This window comes from Puma concolor, chromosome B1 (genome assembly GCF_028749965.1).
Source record: "Puma concolor isolate L17-30 chromosome B1, mPumCon1.1.hap2, whole genome shotgun sequence".
Lineage (NCBI taxonomy): Eukaryota > Metazoa > Chordata > Mammalia > Carnivora > Felidae > Puma > Puma concolor.
The window spans coordinates 112,624,579-112,648,132 of NC_141670.1; the positions used below are offsets into that span (position 1 = coordinate 112,624,579).

The 23,554-nt window shown below is 36.3% G+C and overlaps 1 long non-coding RNA gene and 1 pseudogene across 1 annotated transcript in view; one reads left to right on the plus strand and one right to left on the minus strand.

The window, feature by feature from the left end:
• The window catches only part of LOC147581813 (uncharacterized), a 171,906-nt gene that overhangs the window by 137,731 nt on the left and 10,621 nt on the right, over positions 1 to 23,554 (plus strand). The window lies entirely within an intron of this gene.
• Positions 7,055 to 7,342, minus strand: LOC147581814 (small ubiquitin-related modifier 2 pseudogene; annotated as a pseudogene).

Consider the following 23,554-nt stretch of genomic DNA (forward strand, 5'->3'; position numbering starts at 1 on the left):
CCATTTAACAACACATGCTGGCCTATTTAAAAGAGGATATTAGAGAAGTTAATGGATGTATTCTGAACTGCAAGCAGCTGGTCTGATTATTATGTGACTCATTGGTCTCTATCCTTCTAGGGTTAACTAGTGAGAAATCAATATTACCCAGGACCTATAACTAATGATGCCCAGGAGATATTCAGGTTACTCTGAGAATATCCCTGAAGATCTCTAAGTAAAATATGAGCAGGGGCATTAGACTGGCAAGATGGAACTCTCCTTAGAGGGTAGGAAAGAAGATGATGCTGAGTGACCAAGCCAATACATTTTTAGAAGTGGAGAGTGAAAAGGTGAGAAAGGTGACAAAATCTAGTAGTATAAACATGCTAATAAATCTCATTCCAATCCACAGTGAAATACAGCTTACTTAAATGAAAGCTTCTATAAAGCACTACCTTAATTCCCAAGTAAAATTTGGCTACTTATTTAACAAAATTTAAAAGATAAAATTCACTGTAGGTGTGATAAGGTATTAAATTATTCAAAAGGTAATTAAGCTAACACTCTCAACACTGAATCTAATGTGATTTTGCCAACTTCATTTCCTTTTTTTTTTTTTAACATGTGAAATCTTACAGTTTAGCATGATTTGGATAGCTTAGTTCAATTTTAAAGGAAAATAATTTAGTACGTATTTTTTTGTTTCCCTTTCCCACTTGAATAGTTTTCCCGACACACTGCCCATCTTTAATGTACATAATGCATGATGTGGTAAAAGGAACTGTCGAGAACAATTCAATCACATTAAAAATATCCCGCAGAAAGTATCCATCACATGGTTTGCAAAGTTTGTGGCTTCATCCAAAGTAAGTGTAAAACTAAAACAGAAGTTGTTGGTCTTTTACTATTGAGTCCCTACCACATGACTATATAGATTTCTGAAGCTGGTTGTTTGGTGTTCTACCTTCCATGCATATTGAATTAATTTTCTTGGCATTTTGCTGATTATTCCACTGCCTTTTCATTTGAACTCAGAAAATGTCATTTGCTTCTCTTTTTAGGCTAGATTTTAGCATTTCTTCCATTTTGTGATAATCACCATTGCTGCTATTTTCCTTACAGTTGACCATTCTTATGAGATTACCCTGGAGATGTTTCCAGAGAATTATCATGGTTGTTGTGTATTCATGCATTGGGATCTAAGTGTATAAGAAGAGCACAATCCTAGGTAATTCTTTGGTTATTAGACTATGGTGTTTAGATGTAAAACAAAGTTTATGTGTTCATTTGTTTGTTTCTTCACTGACAAATATCATTACATATTTACTATAGGGAACGTATTATGTTGAGATGAGGTGGGGAAGAGATAAAAAGATATATATGATACTATCCTCGTCTTCTGAAAAACCATAAAATTTTAGAACATGAAACCATGCCTTAGATAACATATTTCAATTTTGCAGGATATTTACCATCTTTTATCTTTTTCCCTCTCCCACTACAATACTATTCCTCACCCACCACTACCCATATTTAATGCAAAAAATGCATGATGTAGTAAAAGGAAATAGTTCAAATAGAAACCTACTTCCATCTTTTCATTAGACATGTGAGAAATCAGAGATAAAAGTTTCTAAATGGGATGTTTAACATCATGTGACTTCAACTGACTGAATCTAGGAACTCACATTCTAATTTTTAGGAATTTTTAATTTCTTTAAAAAATTATACAGTAATTGGAATTTAAGATTTGGTATTATATCAAATCATTTAATAGGCTCAAAGAATTAGATTAAGGAATTTTGAACTTCTTATTTCTTTCCAAAGGCATTGGTGACATGCATTGTTTCTTTTGCACAGAGAGGTAAGGAATGTTAACATTGTATTTGATCTGTTGGTAGTCCCTTCATGTTAACTGAATCTTGAAAATCATAAATGGGACCTGCAAACTATTTCCAAAATGCCTACTTAGAATGCTTTGTTTGCATGTGATAAAGGCAGATAATCTAATTCAAATACCACCCCTCTCTCTTTATCTGCAGTTACTTTGATTCAGAATGGTTTTACTGGTAATTCAGACTGATTAGAAGCTTAAAATTAATAGTTACCAATTACTGATTATTTACCATGTGCCAAGTGCTTTATGTACATTCTCTTTTAAGCATCATAAGAGAAAGCATTATTATCCATTTTTATCCAGATGAGAAGATTCTGGTTCAGAAAGGTTAAGTTGCTCAGAGAGGCTAAGCAACTTTCTCAGTTTCACTCAATATCATGGCAAAAAGTGGCATTCAGTGCCAAGATCAGTCTAATTATAAAGCCTGCACATATTCAACTATTCATTCAACCATTAATTCATTTTTTATTACTTTTTCAGAAAGAATTCAAGGCACTTTGATAAGAAGAATCTCACAAAACATGGTGTTAGTGGGGGAGAATGATAAATGATAAAAAGGTCCTTGAAAACCTCAGTACTAGTAGCTCTAGAATATTTTAGACAAACTTTTAACAGAGCTTGCCAACAAGTTCAGTTTGATCTCAGTTCTTGCCAGGTGGATAGGAAAGAATGTTAATTTCCCTTGTTCCTTGTGGCAGCTTCTTTTGTCTCCTAGTGGCATTCAGGCTGATAATCTTTATGGACTGATTTATTTTTGTGTTCTTTACAATCTTGCTCTTGAGTATACTCAAAACATGGAAATATGCAGACAGCTGATCTGAAATAGGAAGGACCAAGATAAAGGGTCAAAAGATAGCACTCCTTTAAAGTTGATGACATTATAAAATGTTTACCGACCTCCATGATTATGTGGGAATGACAAGGTGGTTCCTTGATCAAGCATAAACCTAGGAAAACTTGAAGGTTTAATCCAGCTCAGTAACTGACTTGCTCTGTTGTCTCTCTTAATACTGTCAACAGTGGCCTCCTAACTGTGAAGGACAATAATAGATCTAACATCTGTTTTGGTGCCTCAGTTTCCTTGTCTGTAAACTAGAAATCATATTAGAAGTCATTCAAATCAAAAGAATGTATGTGATGCCCAGAAATATAAAGTGTTAAAGAATATAAAGTGGTAGCATATACATGTTTTAGAATCTCTAGACATAGCGAGGTTAAATTATATATTCCTTTATAGTCTCTTGTTCAAGCTGTATGTATTTATATGTGAAAGTGGGCCATGATTTGGACAATAAAAACCTTGAAAACAAACTAGTCAAATAGGCCTGATCTTTCTTATATATCGCATCAGATGAAATTTGGTCTTGATTGATATTGGGCAAGTTACCCAATTATCGGTGGTCAAAAAGAAAAGTTTTCTCTAGAAAATTGCCTAGTAAAGGAATTACTGCCTACAAGGCAAAGATGTAAGATAAATAAATATAGTCTCTGTAAGTGGATGCTAGTGAGTCCTGTTTCTGTGTGGCCTTCATTAGGCCATCATGATCTGTGTCGTTTAGTGTACTTTACTGGGGAGGAGAATGAGAAGAAGCTTTGCAGAATGAAGAAAGAAATACCTAAATTATTAATGTTAGCAATTTATAGATTTTAAACCTTAAAACTATAACGTGTTTTTGTTTACATATTTTTAATGGTCAGAAAACATCTTAAATGTATAAAACTAACTGTCGAGTTCATTGGGGAGACTGAAACAGAAGCTGTGACTCTGTTTACTTTATTGGCACTCACTTTTTGTGGGAAAAAAAGTGGGTAGGGGGGATAATTTCTTGCCTGAGTTCATAATTATAGAAATTAAACCTCACTACTCAGTCCCACGTGCTTTTTGTCTGGATCAGCTGAGTTCACATCATAATATTGCTATTCAGTGAAGCAATAGACCTTCAGCTGGGTGTGGGAGAGCTGATGTGGTTTCTCCTTCCCTGCTTCCTTAATCTCCAAGGTTCGGTGGTGGATAGTGACCTCAGAGTGACCTCTTCACTGATGAGATTTTTCTTGTCACTTTTTTAATCCTCTTCAAAAATAGCTGTATCACCTTGTATTTTGAACTGGTTCAGAACTGGGGTGACTGGCAGCATCTTAAAGACATCAGAGGCCCAGTTCACAGTAAGAGCTTCTGGACTCCTCCCTCTATTTCTTACTGTTTTGCCTGCTGAGTTTAGACTTGGGTCTTTTATCTCAGTTTGCTTCCTTGTTTTCTGAAAAGGAGCTTAATAAAACCTTGTACTTGCAAAGCACTTTAGACATATTAAGTGGTGCTACTGTATTGCAAAGTACTAAATTCTATATCTGAGTTTCAGTTATGATTTTTTTCCTGTTCCTTTTACAAGATTTGAGTTGGAGTATTGCCCAGGACAAAGGCATATCTTCAGGGGAATCTGGATTTCTTATATGGTCAAGTAAAAGAGTGTGGGCAGATGGAGGCCAGTGTTTCTGTAAGGTGAGGTCTTCTGGGATGTACTAATGTTCTGTGAATTTTTCTCCTGAAACGAGTTGCCTGCATCTCTCATTTTATTACAAGATTTTTGCATTTTTGGTAGACTTGTATCTGTCCACTATCCAGCCAAACTGGGTGGAGATGGGGGGTGGTGGAATCTATTTGTGACACATACCTTCCTTGTCTCCACTCATCCTGTATATAAGAAATGAGCTGAGAAAACAAAGTCCCTTTTGATTTTAGGATCTGAGTTGCTTTATTATTCCTCAGTATTCTATTCATAGGAGATATACTAGTCTTTAAGACTAGTTTTTTTTTGTTTTTTGTTTTTGAGGGGAAGAGCATATTTTCTTAGTGACATAACAGTGAGAGAAGATAAAATTGTAATGAGAAGAAAGAAGAATGAATGAAAAGGGGAATGAAACCCTCACTTAAGTGAAGTTTTCAGTACCTGAAACCTGTGGGTTTAAGTTGGTTCTGTATTACAGTTAAATGAACAGATTCGTGATGAGGATGGGACATATAACCAGTTACAGAGTTCTTGCCACCACTGGGTACTGCGGCAGTGATTGGAGTCTGTAATTAGGAAAGCAATCAAGACTACAGGATTAGACCTTCCACTTTAGAAAAGAAGAGCCTTGGTTTTATTTACCATGAGCTCAGCTTGCAGATGATCATTTTGCTGTGGTTTTTAGAGAAGACCACCTTGGGAGAAAGGCATGTAAATCACATTTCACTGCTAGTTAAACAAATCAGTGAAAGTTGCAGGGGCAAACCCTCTGCAGAGTGAAGCCTTGCAGTAATTACCAACCATCTCCTGAAAGGAGATGGTGACACACACAGAGAGTATGAGTCCTGGCTTGCTCTTTGGAGTAAAAGAACATGCATTTGAAAAACTGGTTCTCTTGTTATTGTGTCAGAAAGAGAGATTTCTAACAGAGGGATTTGACGGGCTCGACAAAAGGCCTGGTTAAGTAATCAAATGTTCATGCAGGTGTTCTCATTTCCCCTGCAGCACTTGTACATACCAGATGAACTCTGCTTGGGCCTAATGTACATTCTCTTTGGGTTAAGATCTCTGTGTGTAAACATTTTTCATTGATGACATATTTTTATGTAGACATTTTGATGCTAGAATATAAGCGTTTGTTTAATTCAGAGGATGAATGGTTTCTTTCCTATTTCATCGAGCAGGAGATGAGCATTCCTTATGCTATACCATCGTCATTGAGGCTTATTTGTGAGCTTGCTGAATTTGCCATTGGCAACTGCACTATTTGACTTAACTGTTGGGCTCCGAAGCAAGGAACTATAATTTCTCCCCTGTTCCCCTTCCTATCAACGTGCTCCCTTTATTGGTCCTGGGCACCATGTGCTCTGCTCTGGTCCGAGACTCAGTTTTAATTAGCATTCAGACCAACTTAAGTGATAAAAAGACTTGCTGAGAAAATATAATGACTTTTCTCAGAAATAAAATATAGATAGTAGAACCCAGCTCAAAGGAACCACAAGATTGTCATCTTGTTACTTTTGTTTCTTGTCCCCCTGCAGGTGTAATCTCTATATAAATAGACTTATAGTCTGTTCTGCTTTTCTCTGCAGCCTTTCCATGTGTACTCATCAGCATGTTTGTGACCATCCTCAATGCCATGTTATCTTTCAGTTGAGCACCTATTGTCATATAGTTATTATTACTATTATTAAATGCTTATTTATTTATTTTGAGAGAGAGAGAGAACACATCCATGTGAGTGGGGGAGGGGCAGAGAGAGTGGGAGAGAGAGAATCCAAAGCAGGATCCATGCTCAGTGTGGGGGCGGGGGTGGGGGCACGCAGGGCTCCATCTCACGGCTGTGAGGTCATGACCTGAGCCGAAATCAAGAGGAGGATGCTTAACCAACTGAGACACCTAGGTGCCCCCAATGTCATTATTTACTTTAGACCAAATAGGAAAGAGAAGGGAGGATGTAGGGGAGAGAGAGAGAGAGAGAGAGAGAGATCAGGAATCTGACAGGTTGCTGGCCAATGAATCGTTTTCCCTTATTTATTTGTTCAGTTAGGCTAGTGACAAGCTCAAAATAGAGAGCAAATTTTTTTTTGATAGGAAAATTGTTTAAACAACAAGATGCTTGACTTGAAGGGAAAACTAGGGTTTGTTCCTTTTAGCCTAATTTATACCTACTTAAAGACAGATTGCCCTACACGTAATAGCTATGTACAAAAAAGTTATAAAATTGGCCTTTTATATACGTATGTATAATATATATTTTTTTATATGTCCATTGTTTTATAATGACAAATGAAAAGCATTAAATTTCTCCAATTATAAAAGATGTACAATAAATTTTATGTTGTTCTTTTTTGTTAAACAGCAAGAGCAACATAACTTACTGGTATATAAATATAAGTGCTGAATGAGAAAAGAGGTATTTTCATAAAACTAGTATTTTTCCACATCCCATCTCCCTTTGATGTTTATTAAAACATACCATCAGCCATTTAGCAAAAAAATGCAATATGCTTGTGCACATAAAAGGTATGGGGAAGGGAAAAATAAAAGAATAGCGAAAACTATACATAGTAGTCAGGATGTGGCAGAACAAAAATTGTGGTTTTCTAATTGAGAATGCCTTGTTGGTCTGGAGGAACAGAGTTCTGCAGTCAAGTATTAGTTTCTCTTTTCAGCAGACATCTCCTATCTGATGCTGGAGCATATCAATTGTATCTTTAGCTTCCATGTCCCACTATGCAGGTGTAACTGTTTCATTGATTGGCTGCCTATCAAATCGCAATCTGATCTACCTCGTTGACAAATCCTGTGGTTCACAATGGGCTTTTTTTGGTTTAATAAGTGATGCACGCCTCTTAATATTAAACTGTACCACAGAACCATCTTGCCCCACCACCTTGAAATTGCTGTGATCATTGATCTCAGTTCTGACTCCTTCTTTGGGCTTTTTGTTTGCCATGGTGAGTGACAGAGTCTCCTTAGCATGTCAGCCACTTCACAAAAGACGTACCAGGTCCACACCTAACAAGCACACAAGCAGCACCAGAAGGGGCAGAAGAAGCTCTAGGGCAAGTTTTCTTGCTTACACTTCATGTCAATTATGGGTCATCAGGGAGGCTCTGTGCATCGTAATCATCCAGGACCAGGTCTGAGAGAATGGTCACCGTTTTGAACATTGCTGGTCTCCATGTCACATGGAAAAGAGAGCTTTGCAAATAAATACTTGGGCCGTATAAGTGCACTACTTCCTGCTAACAAAACATGGGCCCAAACTATTTTATGACCCTCTTTTTCCAATTGTATACTTAGAAGGGGCCCAAATGGCAAATATTTGATAAATAGTACTAATTGCTCCCATACCTTAGGACAAAGGTCTTGTCCTTGTCTATCTCTTGGCATTAATGTAGCCATAAAAACAGCACCTTCTATTCCTCACTAGTGCTCCTTATTTGTGAAACTTTAGAGAAACAGTGTATGTAGTTTAAGCTATTTAGACTGACTACGGTGTAAGTATTATGGGAATAATGATAAAAAGGGCAATTACTATGTATCTATTATATGCCAGACTGTTCACATAGATGAATCCTTTAATTGCTACAAGGATTCTTCGAGATTGGTAGTATTAGTGCAATTGACTAATGTGACTAATATGAAAGTTGGTAATACTGACTCCAAATCCCATATTCTTTGTGTCAGTTACCTGGATGCTAACAGGTAGTTTGATGCTAAAATGTTTCTGAACTTACAACTGAAACCTCTCCCATTACTTTTTGTAAATCTCTTGCCTTAGATGTTTATCAGAATATAATGAAAGAAGGGTCATTACTAAAAACATCCCTAGGAAAGCCTGCTGATAATTCTAATGCTCCATGAAGCATAAGTAAAGATAGATCTGTTTTGTCCTGAATACTTTTGAACGATCTTTCCTTTGTTAACATATAGCTGGCATAACTATTTATAACTAGTTAAGAAACATACACATCTTAAAACACATTCTTCAACATTTTTTTTATTGAGGTATAAAAGACATATAACATTAGTTTCAGGTGTACAACATAATGATTCAATACTTGCATGTATAGCAAAATGATCACCACAGTGTCTGGATATCATCTGTCACCGTACGTAGTTACAAATTTCTTTTTCTTGTGATAAGAGCTTTTAAGATGTACTCTCAATAACTTTCGAAAATACAATACAATGTTATTAGCTATAGTCACCATACTGCACATTACATCCCCATAACTTCTTTGTTTTATAGCTAGGAGTTTGTACCTTTTGACCTTCTTTACCCATTTCACCCATTCCCCACAGCCAACTTCTAGCAACCTCCAGTCTTTTCTCTGTATCTATGAGCTCAGTTTTTGTTTTAGATTTCACATATAAATGAGACTGTAGGATATTTGTCTTTCTCTGTTTGACTTATTTCACTTAGCATAATGTCCTCTAGGTGCATCCATGTTGTCACTGGTGGCAAGATTTCACTCTTTTTTATGGCTGAATCATATTCCATTATATATGTATATACCATGTTTTCCTTATCCATTCATCCATCAATGGACACTTAAGTTGCTTCCATATATTAACTATTGTAAATAAGGCTGCAAAGAACATGAGGATGTATATATCTTTTTCAGAGAGTGTTTTTGTTTTTTTTTTCTGATGAATGCCCTGAAGTGGAGTTGTTAGATCATATGGTGATCTATTTTTAGATTGTTAGATCATATGGTTCTATTTTTAACTTTTTGAGGAACCTCCATACTGTTGTTCATGGTGGCTGGACCAATTTACATTCCCACCAACAGTGTGTGAGAGTGCCTTCCCTTTTCTCCACAGCCTCACCAACACTTGTTATTTCTTGTTTTATTGATAATAGACTTGCTAACAGGTGTGAGGTAATATCTTACTGTAGTTTTGATTTGCATTTCTCTGATGATTAGTGATGTTGAACACCTTTTCATATTTCTGTTGACTCTTTGTATGTTTTATTAAAAAAATGCCTATTCAGATTCAGTGCCCATTTTTTAATTACTTTATTTTTTTGGTGCTATTTAGTTATATTCATTCTTTATATATTTTGGATATTAATCCCTTATCAGCTACATAATTTGCAAATATTTTCTCCCACTGGGTAGGTAGCCTTTCATTTTGTTGATTGTTTCCTTTGCTGTGCAGAAGCTTTTTAATCTGATATAGTGCCATTTGTTTACTTTTTTTTTTTGCTGCCTTTGCTTTTGGTGTCATACCTAAAAAAGAATATTGCCAAGACAAATGTTGAGGTACTTACCATCTATGTTTCCTTGTATGATTTTTTATGGTTTCATCTCTTACATTCAGATCTTTAATCCATTTTGAGTTAATCTTTGTGTAAGGTGGAAGAGAGTGGTCCAGTTTAATTCTTTTACATGCGGCTGTCTGGTTTTTCCAGCACTGTTTATTGGAGACTCTTCTTTCCCCATTGTATATTCTTGGCTTCTTTTTCATAGATTAATTGACCATTTGTGTGTGGATTAAGAGCATTTCTGATAAATAGCAAAGAATAGGAATATTTAAGTTGTTTTTCTAGTCCCTCCAGTTGGACATTGGAAAGAATGACTCTTCCACCCCTTTACTTGTGACTAGCTGCTTCTCTGCTTCTGATTACCTTGACACTGGCCCTTTCCAGGTGGCTTTTACCTTTGGGAGCACAGTAAAAGCCCTTTACCACCAAGTTATCTTTTGCAAAAGAGTTGTGGGGACTTCATTGATTTTTGCATTCAGTTTTCTATAAAAATAATAAGTCAATAGGTATTCAACCCTTTCCATGTATAAGGAAGGGCCAAAGTCCATTATAATGTTAAAATCAAATATTGTATAATGTATCCAATTTGAAACACAGTTAAGGCACTCTAGCCAGAGATGGAAATTATCCTATTGGTGTTACATTGTTTTTTGCTTTATGTGACTTCTAGCTGGTGACCTTTTGGGGTTTCCTTTTCTTTGTGGGTTAAATGATCTCCTATTAGACCCACATGTGGAGTTCTGATTAGTCTGCACTGTTCAGTTGGTTTCTTTACTCTTGTAAAGTGTAACTGTGTACTTTATTGCTGATTATTTTTTAACATAAATTTCAATCTCTATCAAAGTAATATATATGTATACACAGAGTATATAACATTTTGTGTCATATATATATATATATACATACGTATGTATATGTATGACATTTGAAGTAATACAATCAAGCTTATAATAACAAAAATTTCTGGCCAGTTCCTATCCCACTCTTCTCTAATTCCCACTCTTCAAAGGCACTCACTTGTAATTCTTTTAGGTAATTGTTCTGCTATTTACCTCTCTATTTTAAAACAACATTCTCACTCTCAGCACAGAGCCCGATGTGGGGCTCCAACTCACAGACCGCGAGATCATGAGCTGAGCCCAAGTCGGATGCTCAACCGACTGAGCTACCCAGGTTCCCCAAGATTTGTCAATTTTAGATTAATTATTGTGAAAGATGAAGATTTAGTTCTTTTAACCTGAAACACACGCTTCCCTCTTGCCAGCCATAGTCCATCCACCTGCCTTCACCCAGTCTCCCAGTATAGTTCTATCCCACTTTTTTTGTTAAAGCAATATTCAGTGTTACTGAGTATTTTTCACAGCTGAGCCATGCATACTCTAATTACATTATTTCTTGGAGTTAACAATGCCTCTTTTTGTGATTTTTTAGAGACTTTCACTTATCAGTTCTCCAACTTTCTGATAATTTTAAATGTTCTTTCAATTTAGTCAAATATATCCTTCTTCCCTGCTTTACCCGCTCCTTCTTCTTTTATTCTTTCTTTCTTTCTTTCTTTCTTTCTTTCTTTCTTTCTTTCTTTCTTTCTTTCTCTCTCTCTCTCTTTCTTTCTTTCTTTCTTTCTTTCTTTCTTTCTTTCTTTCTTCATACATCCTTTATGGAGCTTTCTGTCCTCTTGCTTCACTCTTGATTATTTGCTTTCTAGGCTCAAATTTTCCTATGTCAGAACCCTAGAGAGGCCTTAATTCTTTCTCCTGTGTCAGGTATTCTATTTTCTCGATCTTATATCTTGATTTTTACTCTCATTTTCTTGCATCATATCTTCTAGTAGCTTCCTGAAAAAAGGTGATAGGAATTAAATTCACATATTATAATTTTACCCTCTCAAGTGGTTACTAATTTGATTTGTCTGAGAATTCTTGGTAGGAAAACCTTTCTGTCGGAACTGTGAGGACATTTCTCCATTGCCCAGTTTTGCTTCTGAGAAGATATTTTGATTCCCAGGCATTTTGATGTAACTTGCCTTTTCTCTGTGGAAACTTTTATCCTATCACATTTTGTTTTGCAATCATGTTTCATCTTCAATGTTTTTTTTTTTCATATTAGAATATTTCTTTTGTTACAACATCCCTTTTTTGTTTCATAGACTCTTTTTATGTCTCTTTGAGGCATTTTCCAGTTTAAATTTTAATATATTTAAATGTTTATGTTTCAAATGTTCATTTATTTATTATTTTTAATAGGTAATGCATGTACATGGTAAATCATTCAAACAATAAAAAAAATATTCAGTGGTAAGTGAGCCTTCCTTCCTCCCTTGACACCTGCCTTCCAATTTCCTAATACCAAGGTGTTCTCTTTTGGACCAGTAAGAATCCTAGTCTCCTGCTGGGAGGTGTGTAAACTAGGTCCCAGGTGGACAAAAGGCTAAGAGTTTCCAGTGTTAGTAGGTTGACTACCATAACTCCTTCTTTTCATTTTGACACTTTGCTTCCATTATGAACTTTGCTCCCACTTTTGACTGTGTGTGACTGTGCAGTTCATTGGTTCTAGGGAGGGCTATTACTACAGTCTTCTGCTGGGATCCTAGAGAAGAATAGTCACATAACTGGGATAGGAAATACAAAGGGAATCTGGAGGTCTGGCTGCTTTTTATAGAGACTTTTAATACCACTACCTGTTTTCAGCCCCAATCTTCATCTTACATTTTAGAGGAAACTGGTTCCTCCAATTTCTGAATCTTTTCTGTGGTTATGCAGTCTTCCGCATAGTCAATTTCAGACTATGGTCTCACCCAGTCTTACTTTTAGGTATTAAATGGCCCATTACAATCCAAAGGAAAATCTTTCTCATTCCCTCATCTAAATCAAAGCTTCTCTGCTATCTCTGCTGAGTTGACTGGGTGGCCACTAGTTGGCTAGCAAGATCTGGTAAGATGTTGTCCCAGTTGCTTCTGCTTCTTTTCCCCCTGGTTCAAGTTCCTTCAAGTTTGGAGAAGAAAAAGAGGGAAGTAGAGAATGAAAGAAAAAGCCCTTTTAACTTAATGTAGACTGTTAGTAATTCTGTCTTGGTTCTTGTACCCTTTATCATGGCAGGCATTCAAGCACTTGCTCTATCTTATGGACCACTTTTTTGGGGGTGTTTTGGAGTTCCTCCTGCAGAGATCTTGACACTGCATCACCCCTCTTCTGTGCCTGCCTCCCTTACCTTCCCACCCCCATCCTGTGGTCTACCCACAGAGCCTCTATCTGCTGGTATTCATGGCCCTGAAAAGTAGCCTCCTTGGGTAATGTTTTCCTACTTATTTTGTATCTATCTGTTCCTCAGTGTCAGCCTAGTCCATGGAAACTTCGGATGATCCCACCAATTTACTCTCTTTTCACCCAGCCACCATGGATCTTCTCTAGCCAGAAGCCTGTCCTCATTTTTCCAAATGCAGTCAGATATCTTGATCCATGCTTCCAAACTCTGAAGGACAGAAGCTAATAAACCTCTCTTGCTTTGTGCCAGTAGTAATAAAGGGTTGACCTATGAGCTTCTGTCCCCTTTGGAGAGCATCTTTTCAATCTTTTTAAGAAGTTCTCTGGGAGACCCTTGTTTCTTTTCTTTCACGCAAATGCGTTACAAAGTCTTCATCAGGAGAACTCTTAATGGTTGTCTTATTTAGACCACTGGGGATAAACATTGCTGGGCCAGTTTGCTAACTTGCTAATGAGTTCTGTTTGGATATGTCTTTTTTTTTTTTTTTTTTAACATGTTTGTTTCAATCCAAGTTTATTTGTTGCCCTTCCTTACTCTGTGTATACTTCCGGGAGGCTATTCCCTACACCTAGAGTCTCTTGGAGCTGATTTCCAACATCCAGTTAAATTTGGCCAATAGGAAATCAATGAGAGAATGGGAAGAGAGAAAGGTAAGAATATACTCTTTCTCATTCTCCTGTAATGTCTCCTACATTACAGCTCCTACAGCGTGGTCTCTCCTCCTCAGTGTCAATTCTCCCTGGCATCCCTGGAACACTATTGAGGAATACTACTGGTTCAACACTACTGGTTGTAATGGCTTCCCACTACTGAAGTCTCTAGGTGCCTCACCATTCTTGCTTATTACCTTAACCCTGCCTAAAACTTATGTAAGTTCTTGCTTCATTAGAGTCTTTTCACGTAAATGGTTTGGAGTGAATTTGTTTCCTACCATGATCCTGAAAGACACAATAGGAGATCTTAGTATAATGGAAAATAAAACCGTAGTCTTAGAATTTGAAATAAGATTTGTCACCAATTGAGAATGAACCGCATTGCAGGAAGGAAGGATGGTAATAATCAACAGCCAGATGCTGGGAACCACCACATCCTAGTCCCTTAGCATATTAAAACAAAAGCTTTCTTTATACACACATGCAGCCTAAGTGCTGCTCCAGGCCTTGCTTTGGTGAGGGAAAGGCAGAATATATTATTACAAATTAAGATTTTCTTAACTTTCAAAGGGAAATGGTCACAGTGTTCAGTAACCCATTTAGTATCCTTCATTTTGTTGAGGTGAATTTCTTTTTCTCTATTGACCTATCATGTTATGGAAGGACTGATATCTTTATAGTCCTCACCCATTTTTCTCAGCTTTGAGAAAAGGAAAAGATCCATCCATCTCTTATTTCACACGCAAAGCTCTTGTTCCATGTAGGTTCATGAAGTTAATCTTCTGGATTAAATTCTGTCTGCTCCTGAGAATGTCCCCACTACTTTGGATATTTGCATAAGAAAAAAAGAAAAGGAATTAAAAAAAGAAATCTAGGATATTATTTTTGGGGAAGGAGGGGAGGAGAAGCAGTACCAGCCACCTGTTAAATGGCTCAGGTTGTACAGCAGCAAGTCTATGAGGTTCCTGGTGAATCTTGAGAAATATGCAGTGTGTGAGGGAGCTGATCTCTCCTATTGCCCCCAAAGGACTGAACAGTAATGACTTTAACAGGTGTTCAGAAGCTTTTGCCAAAAGGAAAAATAATTAGATGCTGCAGGGTAAAATTTTAGAGGCTATATACAAATCATCTTGTCTATTTGATGGATGTTATGAGCATGTGCTCTTGGAGAAATTGGTTTATTTTCAAAAGACTAAATTAATCATAAAGTTGTGATACAACCTGGCATGCTTAATTTATCTCAAATACATCAGTACGTATCAGTTGCAAAGGAAATAAATGCACATATTTATTTTTAATAATGACCTTTCCTAGATTCAAAAGTAAGTGTACATAAACTACAAATAAATGTCATTAATTCAGGAATTTGGTGGAGGGAAGTCAGTGGATGGAAAAAATTCTCTATTATTTATGTCACTTATCCTGTGAACCTATTTAGAAGAAGGGCTGTGTTTCATCTTTCTTTGAATCTGCTTCTGTACCTAATATATAGCAGGTACAAATGTTCATTAGATGTATTTTTTTCATGCAGTTCTGATGGCTATTCTCCATCACTCTTCCAATAAAAGTAACTTCTATTCAAGGAGCTACTAAAATAGCTGGGCTTGGGAAAGGAATAAATTTTGTAAAAATTGCTTGAGGGCATATTATTTATATTGCTTTCTTCAGCTTACTACTTCAAAGATCTATATAAATATGCCTTTATTTATTGTCAAATTACTTTATTTAGAATACTCTTTGCAAGTAGTCATTGAACTTAATGGTTCAGTAATTATAAAATGCTTCTGATTAGTAGATATTTTATAATTCAGCCTGGCACATAGGGTTTGTAAAACTTCTTAACATTTGCTAAGTGTCTTTTATTTATTTAAAAGAACATTTATTAGGAACTTAGTATGTACCAGTTATACTTTGACTACATGTTTGGGTTAGAAATGAAGGCCAAAAAGAGATTTATGTTTTCATGGAGCTTAAAATTGTATGTGTGTGTGTGTGTGTGTGTGTGTGTGTGTGTGTGTGTGTGTGATATAAGGGGGAATATAGATCAATAAGATAAACACGGAATTTCAGTGAAATGGGATCACAACAGTATAGGGGAAGAGCAGGTTGTTAGGTACGAATCCCATCCTTCAGAGTGAGAGCAGGCTGACTTCTAGAAGGAGGCCATCTTTTAGCTGAGAGTGGGGGATGAGTGGGAGTTGGCCAGGTAAAGAGAGCATGAAGGAGGCAGGGACTGGGATCCAGGCAGAGGAAATCATACATGCAAGATCAGGGACCTCAGGGTGTTTGAGATACAGTGCACAACAAAACAAGTAAGAAATGATGTCTTCTGTCTTAATAAAATTCCTCCGCTCACTGACAACAATATTGGTAATAACATTAGCAATGCCATTGACAATAAGCGTGGTGACTTTTAGAACTAGTGACAGCATTTACTAAGTGTTATGTTTCAGGTACTATAGTAAGTACTTCTTATGTATTATTTTGTTGAATCCTCACAATAGCCATATGAGGCAGTTACTGAGGTTGTCATCTTATAGATGGGGAGATTCCTGATCAGCGAGTTTAGGAAACAGGCTAACATGGCAATAAACTATGGAGTCTGGACCCAGGCAGCCCTCTCTCACTCTAAGCCCATGCTCTTAATTGCTATGCTTTGTCTTCCTAGGTAAATAAATTAATAAAGCAACTTTGAGCACAAAATTCACTCTCAGTTAACAGTATGTGGTTCAAGAATTTGAATTTTAAAAATAAGAAAATATAGATTATTTTCAACTCTGCTTTTCTTTAAGTCACACAATTCTTTCATGTTATAATATATAATGAATTGGTTTCAAATACCAAATGTAAACATGTTAAATAATATAAAACATACATGGACACAATACATAGTTTACAAGTGTGAGGAGAACTAACGAGGCTATATAAATCGAATATGCCTGATTATTGCTGTGTATTACAGCTAAAGAAAAACTAGTATCTTGTCTTAGGTTTTTAGAGAAGTCTCTCTGAACTGCAGTTATTTGAAACAAGCCCAATACTAAAAGCCATGCATGGTGCTATTTTCAACCTTACAGGCAAACCTTGGCTTCTGTGTGTTTGACATCTTAAATCCCCTATAAGTTCCTCACTGTGATCCAGCTTGGTCTGTTTACCAAATCTAAATCTCTGGAAAATTTGTTCCTGCAGAAGATCTAGAAAAGATGATTTATTTTGATGCTGCATATTTGTCATTCACCTCCACCTTCCCTTCCCAGGGTCTCACTAAGGTTTCCATCATCAGTTCTGACACCACTGGGAATATCCTTTCTCCTTTGGTTGCCTGTTCACTTTCTCTCTGTCCTTCCTATTAAATCCTTTATCTCTCTATATAATTCTGGTTTATCGTTTGTTCTTTTATATACATATCTTTGGAATCTGTCCTCCCAATTCTATCTCCTTCCACTTCATTTTCCTCTTGTCTCCCCTTCATTTCCACCTTTTACTTTCTGCTTCACTTTTGGAAAATAATGGTAAATACCGATATAGAGCCTGGTGTTATCTAATTCCTTACCTCTTCCTTCTTCCTTTTGCATAGTCTAAGTTGGACTGATTCACAGCTCTGTCCTTCCCTCTTTTGTCCCCTCCCCCCCTACATTATTTCTTGCATGATACTGCTCTTGGAGGAGGCTGAGAGATTGCCAAATGACCCGGGGAGCCTGACTGGTGGTCTTTTGTTTCTTAGCACTTGAGGGACATTATTTAAATTTTATGGAGGGTGAGGTCTTATTTTGGATACTGTATGTCTCCTTTCACCTAGAAACTTCTTTGGGGAAGTGGACATTGAGATCCTCAAGCTGTGTAAGGCTAAATGTTTCCTCTCTGTACATTGCAAACAAATCTGTCAATTAAAAAAATGTGGTTAGTTAAAATGATGCTAGCATTTCTTTTTTTTTTTAATTTTTTTTTTTGAACGTTTATTTATTTTTGGGACAAAGAGAGACAGAGCATGAACGGGGGAGGGGCACAGAGAGAGGGAGACACAGAATCGGAAACAGGCTCCAGGCTCCGAGCCATCAGCCCAGAGCCTGACGCGGGGCTCGAACTCACGGACCGTGAGATCGTGACCTGGCTGAAGTCGGACGCTTAACCGACTGCGCCACCCAGGCGCCCCGATGCTAGCATTTCTATGTTAGAACATTAAAAATTTCCTTCATTAAATAATGTATGTTCATTAAAAAGAGTGAAAGAAGGGACGCCTGGGTGGCTCCGTTGAGTGTCCAACTTCAGCTCAGGTCATGATCCCATGGTTCGTGAGTTCGAGCCCCAAGTCGGGCTCTGTGCTGACAGCTCAGGGTCAGGAGCCTGCTTTGGATTCTGTGTCTCCCTCTCTCTCTGCTCCTCTCCTGCTCACACTCTGTCTCTCTCTCAAAAATAAATAAAGATTTTAAAAAAAATTTAAAAAAGAAAGAAAAGAACAGGAAAAATTTCTATAGTCCCCAGGGCAACCATTGTTAGTATATTTTTCATGTTTGTTTTGTTTACTTTTTATGTGCTTCAGGGTTTTAAAAATTATGTTTTAGGGGCACCTGGATGGCTGAGTCGTTTAAGCATCCGAAGTTTGGCTCAGGTCATGATCTCACATGACCTACATCGGGCTTGCACTGAGGGTCCGAAGCCTGCTTGGGATTTTCTGTCTCTCCCTCTCTCTCTGCCGCTTTCCATGCTCATGGGTGTGCTCTCTCTCTCAAAATAAATAAATAAACTTAAATTATATTTTGTTTTGTTTTAGTTTGGTTTGGTTTGTGACTATTATATAAATTATGACTATTGTGTATACAATTTTGTATGTTTTTGCTCCATTTAGTTTAATAACTTTTTCCTTCACATTTTACCATAGTCTCTAGAGTCATAATAAAAAAAAAAAAAAACTGTGTAACTATACAAAATTTCTTGAAGTGCCTAGAATATAATTTATTCAACCATTTACCAATTGTTCCAAAATCCCTTTTTTTTAATGTGTGAGATTTCACTGCTCTAAGTGCTCAGTTCAATCAATATTATTTCATCCTTCAGTGACTTTCCATGTACCCACAGTCATCACATCCGAGTCCTATGTGAAGAATGACTCAGGGAGTATAAGGAATAAAACACTGAAAACAATCTTGAGGCTCTTTTGAGCTTCCTTCCACTAATCTCTGTTATGATGTAGTACCCAGGAACAAACTGTGAAAAAGCCTGCGAGTAAATATGATGAGAAATAGTGAGGTAAGGCAGTTAACAACATTTCTGGAAATGAAAAATACAGACGTACAGCCACAAATCTTGGAGAAAAGTTATTAATGTCCCACTTCACGTGAATAAGGAATGTTATACTGGTACCAAGAGGGTGTTTTGTACAGATGTTTGTTGAAAGGATGGAGCAATATAAAATCACTAGAGGGAGTCTGATTTTACGTTTGTGTGAGTTAGGACTGCAAGTAACAGAAAACAAAATTAAACTAGCTTAAACAAACATAAATATTATTAGCTCCCATGCTCGAAAATTCAGAGGAGGCGAGCTTCAGGCTGGCTTAATCCAGTAGTTCTGGCTGTTTCGCCACAGTTTGCTCAGCTGTACCCTCCCCTGTGTATTGGCTTCATCTTCAGGCTGGCTTCCTTCATGGAGGTAAAATGATTGCAGTTATTTTAAGCTTCATAGTTCTATTTCATGACTTTCAGAGGAAGTGAGGACTTTTTTCCCGTTTTTTTATATTATTATTAATAGTGAGAAAAATGATTTCCCAGGAGTTTTCTGTAAATCTTTCTCTGCATTTCATTGATCTAAATTAGGTAACTTGTCCATTCCTGAGCTAATCCTTGTGGCTAGGTCAGTGACCTATGCTACTTGGTTTATGTCTGTATTCCTGACCCAATCACTGTGGCAGAGGTGATTTAAACCAGTCAGGTTTACTCCTAGAGTTCACAGTGTGATAATTGTCCTTTATGCATATGGCTTGTATGGGAGAAGAGATGAATGCATGAAGGAAAATTGGGCCATTGTTAGGAAAAGGAAAAATGTGAACGGATGCTCTATGAATTTAATCCATGGTAAGTGTCATTCTGGAGCTTGCATTTAGTTTAGGGCTTGATCACTGGAAAAATGCTGAAAACTTAAATGTTCATAGAAGAGAATAGATAAATCATGTGTAAAATATAATTATGATAAAAATGGAGTTATTAAATCTTTTGTTGAGGTATAATTTACATATATTAGTTATAGGTGTACAATGTAACGATTTAACACTTGTATACACTGCAAAATGTTCACCACAGTAAGTCTAGTTATCATTTGTCACCATAAAAAGTTACAATTTGTTTTTTATGATGAGAACTTTTAAGATCCACTGTCCCAGCAACCTTCAAATATGTACCACAATACCATTGGCTATACTAACCGTGTTGCACAACATATCCCCTAACCTATTCATCTTACAACTGAAAGTCCTCCCCACTCCCTTCACCCATTTTATCCACTCCCCAAACCTCCTTCCCTCTGGTGACCACCACTCTATTGTCCATTTCCATGAATTGGCTTTTTATGACTTTTAGATTCCACCTATAAGTGAGATCATAGAATATATGCCTTTTTCTGTCTGGCTTATTTCACTTAATACTCCCTAGGTTCATCCATGTTGTTGCAAATGGCAAGATTTCATTCCTTTTTATGGTTGAGTTGTATTCCACTGTGTGTGTGTATATCTATATACGTATATATAGATATATATAGAGAGAGAGATATATAGATATAGATAGATCGATCCGTTCATCCATTGATGGCCACTTAGGTTGTTTCCATATCTTGACTATTGTGAATAATACTGCACTGAACATAGGGGTGCATTTATCTTTTTGAATTTATGTTTTCATTTTCTTCAAATAAATACCCAGAATTGTAATTGCTAGATCGTATGGTAGTTCTGTTTTTAATTGTTTGAGGAAACTCTAAATTATTTTCCACAGTGGCTGTACCAATTTACATTCCCACATCAACAGTGCATGATGAATCCCTTTTCTCCATATCCTCACCTGTATTTTTTATTTTGTTTTTAATGATAGCCATCCCAATAGGTCTGAGGTAATAGCTCATTGTGGTTTTGATTAGCATTTCCCTGGTGGTTAGTGATGCTGAGGATCTTTTCATGTGCCTGTTTGCCATCTGTATGTCTTCTTTAGAAAAGTGTCTATTCAGAACCTCTGCCCACTTTTTTTTTATTAGAACTACCCTCTGCCCATTTTAAAAATTGGATTGTTATTATCTTTTTGCTATTCGATTATGTGAATTCTTTATATATTTTGGATATTAACTTCTTATCAGCTACATGATTTGCAAATGTATTCTCCTATTCAATAGGTTGCCTTTTCATTTTGTTGATGTTTTCTTTGTTGTGCACAGGCTTTTAGTTTGATGTAGCCCCACTTATTTATTTTGGCTTTTGTTGCCCTTGTTCTTAGAGTTAAATCCCAAAAAACATCACCAAGACCAATGTCAAGGAGATTGTCAGTTATGTTTTCTCCCAGGAGTTTTATGATTCAGGTCTTATGGTCAAGTCTTTAATTTATTTTGAGTTAATTTTTGTGTATGACATAAGATAGCATTTTAGTTTCAATGTTTTGCATGTGACTGTCCAGTTTTTCCAGCACCATTAATTAAAGAGATTATTCTTTTTTCATTGTAATTATTTTTCTCTTTTGTCTTAGATTAATTGACTATTGTCTGGTTTCACTACTCTATTCTACTGATCTGTGTCTGCTTTTATGGAAACATACTGTTTGGGTTACTTTAGCTTTGTAGTATAGTTTGAAATCAGGGAGCATGATACCACCTGCACTGTGCTTTCTCAAATTTGATTTGGCTATGTGGGATCTTTTGTGGTTTCATACAAATTTTAGAATTATGTGTGCTAGTTCTGTGAAAAATGCCATTGGAATTTTGGTAGAGATTTCATTGAATCTGTAGATTGCTTTGACTAATATGAACATTTGAACAGTATTAATTCTTCTAAGTTGTGAACACAGAATATCTTTCCATTTAATTGTGCCTTCTTTGATTTCTTTCATCAGTGTTTTATTATAGTGTTTGGTGGATATGGTTAAATTTATTCCTAGGAATTTTATTGTTTTTGGTGAAATTTTAAATGGGATTGTGTTCTTTTTTAATTTTATTTAAATTTTAGTTAACATACAGTCTAATATTGGTTTCAGGAGTAGAATTCAGTGATTCATCACTTACATACAACACCCAGTGCTCATCACAATAAATGCCCTCTTTAATACCCATTACCCATCTAGCCCATCTCCTACTCACCTCCTTCTATCAACCCTCAGTTTGTTCTGTATCGTTAAGAGTCTCTTGTGGTTTGTTTCCCTCTCTTCTCTCCGCCTTTGCCATATGTTCATCTGTTTTGTTTCTTAAATTGTACATGTGAGTGAATCATATGGTATTTGTCTTTCTCTGATTGACTTATTTCACTTAGCATAACACATTCTAGCTCCATCCACATCATTGCAAATGGCAAGATTTCATTCCTTTTGATGGCTAAGTAATATTCCATTATTATATCCCCTCTTCTTTATCCCTTCATCAGTTGATGGACATTTGGGCTCTCCATAGTTTGGCTATTGTTGATAATGCTTCTATAAGCATTTTTGTATCCTTTGGGTAAATACCTCATAGTGCAATTGTTGGGTCATAGGGCAGTTCTATTTTTAGTTTTTTGGGGAACCTCCATACTGTTTTCCAGAGTGACTGCACCAGTTTGCATTTCTACCGACAGTTCAAGAGGGTTTCCCTTTCTTTACATCCTCATCAACACCTGTTATTTCTTGTGTTATTAATTTTAGCCATTCTGACAGGTGTGAGGTGGTATCTCATTGTGGTTTTGATTTGTATTTATCTGATGATGAGTGATGTTGAGCATCTTTTCACGTATCTGTTAACCATATGATGTCTTCTTTAGAAAAGTTTCTATTCATGTCTTCTGCCCATTTCTTAGCTGGGTTATTTAGTTTTTGGGTGTTGAGTTTGATAAGTTCTTTATAGATTTTGGGTACTAATTAAATGGGATTGTATTCTTAATTTTTTGTCCTGGTAGTTTATTCTTAGTGTATAGAAATAGAACAGATTTTTGTATGTTGATTTTATACCCTACAACTTTAGAGAATTCATTTATTTAAACAGTTGTTTTTCATGTAATCTTTAAAGTTTTCTATATACAAAAGTCACGTTGTCCACAAAAATAGTGACAATTTTACTACTTCCTTCCAAATTTGGATGCCTTTTATTTATTTTTCTTGCCTAATAGCTCTGACTAGGACTTCCAATACTATGTTGAATGAAAGTGTCAAGAGTGAGAATCCTTGAGTTGTTCCTGATCTTAGAAGAAAAGCTTTTAGCTTTTCACCACTGAGTATGATGTTAGCTGTAGGCTTGTATATGGCCTTTATTATGCTGAAGTACATTCTGTATAGACCCATTTTTTAGTACCCACAGAGTTTTTATATAAATGGATGTTGAATTTCATCAAATGCTTTTTCTGCATCTATTGAGATGGTCATAGGATTATTTTTTTAAAATTTTGTTAATGTGGTGTATCACTTTGATTGATTTGTGGATGTACAACCATTCTTGCATCCCTGGAGTAAGTCCCACATGATCATACTATATGATCCTTTTACTGTATTGTTGAATTCAGTTTGCTAATATTTTATTGAGGATTTTTGCATCTATATTCATCTGGGATATTGGCCTACAATTTTCTTTTTTGTGGTGTCCTTGTCTGATTTTGGTGTAGGGTAGTGCTGTCCTCATAAAATGAATTTGGAAGAACACGCTCTTCAAATTTTTGAAAGATTTTGAAAAAGATGGGTATTAAGTCTTGTTTAAATGTTCAGTAGAATTTACCAGTGAAGCCATCTGGTCCTAGGCTTTTGTTTGTTGGTAAGTTTTTGATTACTC